This window comes from Penaeus monodon, chromosome 22, assembly GCF_015228065.2.
Source record: "Penaeus monodon isolate SGIC_2016 chromosome 22, NSTDA_Pmon_1, whole genome shotgun sequence".
NCBI classification, from domain to species: Eukaryota; Metazoa; Arthropoda; class Malacostraca; order Decapoda; family Penaeidae; genus Penaeus; species Penaeus monodon.
This window is the reverse complement of record NC_051407.1, coordinates 16,958,570-16,962,372: the sequence shown is the minus strand read 5'-3', so window position 1 is coordinate 16,962,372 and position 3,803 is coordinate 16,958,570.

Genomic DNA, 3,803 nt, shown 5'->3' with positions numbered 1-3,803 from the left:
AATTTTCATCATCCCTGTTCATACTCAAGGGGTTGCTTCTATTTAGTCCACAAAAAAACAGGTTGAAATCCCCTTTTGTGGAAAATTTTAAAATTGATTCTGACAGGCTTTTTCCCCCCTCTATGATTGCCACCAGGGCCCAAAAAAAACAAAAAACCCGTTAACCATATACAAATTTGAGCAGGTCAAAAAACCCCAAAAAAGAAAGGAACACCATTCCATTTTGGGGTGATGGTTTTGTCCCAAAATATCAACCCTGAAAGATGGATTAAAAGACTTAAACCAAAACATCAAGACAAAAAAAGACAAAAATCCTAAAAACCCCCTTTAATAAGTACAATCAAAAAACCCTTTTAAATCCAAAGTACAGATAGGTTTTCCCACCCCTTTAAAAAAACCAAATGTCAAAGGCCCTTTACGAGACCCGTCCCAAAACCCCGAGGGAAATGGTGGCTTTTTGGGAAACATGTATTCCTGTGGGGGAATGAACTCTAAACGTTGGGCCCCCTTTACCTTTTTGGGCCCTCTTGATGGGTTCCATACGGGCCCCGCTGACCTGGGTTTTGTGGTGGAAACAGGTTAGAATTTTATAATTTCCCCCCTACCCAAACTTTCTATATTTTCCTATAATAATTTTTCAGTAAATCTCTTCCCTAACCCGGGTAAAAAATCCCAAAAAATAAATAACAAGTTTCCCCTTTTAATTTTTTATTATTTTTATTACATTTAAAAACCAAGTTTCCTTACTGGGTCATACTGAAATTCCTCTGGTAGGTCATTAACCCTAAAACAAAGGTTGCACTCCCTCTTCGCCCCCCTTTTGAATACAACAAAGGGATTAATGTATGTGCGACATGATCGGCAGCGCACTATCGTGTTACAGCTTACAACAGGGAGATGCTGGAAAAGAAGTTTGGTACTGATTAATGCATAATAGACAAAACTTTCTCTCCTTTTTAATCTATCTTTTCAACTTTCTATAATCTTTTCTTTTTGTTTTTTCTCTCTCACTCTCTCTTTAAAAATATTCTGAACAAATGAGAGCATATATGGAACATCTAGGATAATAGTTATGTCCCTAATAAAAGAGCAAAGCATTAACATTACAAACACTTATCAAAAATAATCACTCGTTCACCATGAAACCTTTTTTATCATGCATGCTTATCATTGCTGATGTTGTTATTAAAAAATAAAGACTATCTGTCAAATTAACATTGCCTTACATATTGCCTTATCTGAACTCATGATCATCTTGCAAAGTATGAAATTTTCACAAAACATCTAAGATTGTTATTGCCAATACAATAATGAACATACGCTACAAATTAGAGGGTGATGTGACTGTTGTATGACATGAATCCTCCACACTTCTTACCTCTAAAGTCCTTGAACGGATGAATGAGTATCCCAAAGGGTAGCCGGGACTTCTGCAGCACTGACTTTGTCTCTGGAACTTTTGTTAGTGTACACCGAAGATGTCTGGTGAAATTAGGCAAATACTCTTGAACCAACACGGCTTTGGAGGCACCACACCCTCAGGGGGTAGGATCTGCCGCTCCTGTAGAAGGTTGATCTGCTGTGTCCCCCAACCTTTATTCCAGCCTTCACGTGTCACCGACAGACCACCCAGATGCTGTGATAGCTGGTTCACACCGGTGGTGCTCCTGGCCTGGGGGAGGGGATATTTCTGTGCTGGTTGTGGCCTGATTAGGATACCAGGGCATGGTCCCTTGCATAGCATTGTGTTGGGATTGGTTTGGCATTCTGGGAGGTTGTTGATAGCCCACTGGTGGAGCACCCATTGAAGTGGGTGGAGGACCCATTGATGGAGGTGCACCCATAGATACAGGTGAGGGCCCATAGATGAGGGTACACCCATAGATGTAGGTGGAGGGCCCATTGATAGAGGTGCACCCATAGACGTAGGTGTAGGACCATTGAAGGTGGCATACCCATTGATGTTGGCGGTGCACCCATTGACGTTGGTGGTGCACCCATTGATGTTGGTGCACCCATTGACGTTGGTGGTTTGCACCCATTGACATGGGTGGAGGACCACCTGCTTTAGGACCAACCCATTCCAGATGGTGGAGGACCCACACCCTTTTGACATTGGGGCTTGGCTCACTGATGTTGGAAATGAACTCATGCTCAATGATGTTGGGGTTGCCCCAGGGAAAGTAGGTACAGAACCCATAGGCAGTTGTGGTCCCCTTGGCATCATAGTAGGGCCTGTTGGTCGAGAGGTTTGGGCTAAAGACCCGCGGGGGGATACACTTTATTATGTTTTTGGCACAAACTGTCCTGGGATACTGGGCTGTCCACTACCAAACATGGGACTTCTAACTGGAGGACCATTAAACTGAGGAGCACTAGTGGGGACCTGAAACTGAAGGAGCTGTAGTTGATGGTGGGCCATTGGAAGGAGAACACTCTGACCACCAATCACTGGGGGCCTGACAAGAGATGGCGCACTAGTTTCTGGTTTCAGAGGGGGGTGCTGTTGACCTGTGATGATACTGCACTGGAGGTGGGGGGAAAAGTTTTTGGCAACTCTAAACCCATGCCATCAGTCTGCGGTCCATCATCACTTGAGCACCACTTGGAAGCTGAGGCTTCACAGTTCTTTTCCAAGGACACACTGTTAACATAGGAACCACTGGCAGCTTGTTCACTAGATGCAGGTTGGGAGGAGGGAGGCACATTGGCAGGGGCATACTAGTAGGGGCAGCTGTACCCCCACTTCCTGGGATGCTGGGAGAGGGCATCCTGGGAGTGCTCTTCCCTGAGCTGCCCGCAGACTTTGGGTTTAGCAAGCCCCTGCTAGATGCTTCACTCAGATTCGTCATGGATCCACTGGGTGCTGTAAGAAACAATTCAAATTACAAAAGTATTTTCTACTAGTCTCTAATCTATACCCTGACTTCCTACAACATAATGAGGTAAACCCCCACAACTATGGCATATCTGCAGGAGCAGGAAGCACACATAAGCTGAGACAAGCCACTTACTGTGGCCCGAGTCAGGCGTGGCCTGCATCTCCATGCGATCAAGCTGAGGAGTAGGGATGGGGAAGGCTGGCGAGAGGACCGGTTAGATGATCGGGTTTGAGAGTGGCTCTGTGGACATCCAAACATATGCCCAACCCAGGTTAGTACACTACTAGATGACAACATGCAAATACCACATCCAAAAGTACTCTTCACAAAGTCAACTTACAGAAGACAAGAGTACTTCTACAAGTGATAGACCACAGATGAAGCTCAGTTCAAGAAATGAAAGCTAAAGCCCAGGGGGTTCTACACTACCACATAAGTTTTTGCTAGGAACTCTTCTTTTTTCATGCAAACTTAAAATAATTCTATTAAGGATTCATTTCCACAGTATCAACATAATTAGCTTTGCTTATTACCTTTTGTTACTTTTGTAACAAGTAGCCTCTACAGAAAGAAAACTTTGCTATCTCACTTCCACATCCATCATAACAAGGGAAAGAGGGAAAAGAAATGGGAAAATCTATGACACCCTACACTTTCAGGTTTAAAATTACACTTAATCTTTATCAAGGGGAAGGGGCCTTGGTCTTAAACTTCACTAATATCCATAGATAATCTGTGTTTGTCTTAAACAGTGCCTAAGCATCCACACGTATCTACAAAACATGAGATGCACACTAACTACAGGAGCCCCGAAAAGTTAGAATAACTTGCTTGCTTGTTTTCTTACCTGGGGGATTGGTGGGCGGCAAAGGCCTTTGTTGTCCATTCAACAAGGACTGGGGGTCCAAGAGGGGGGGGGGC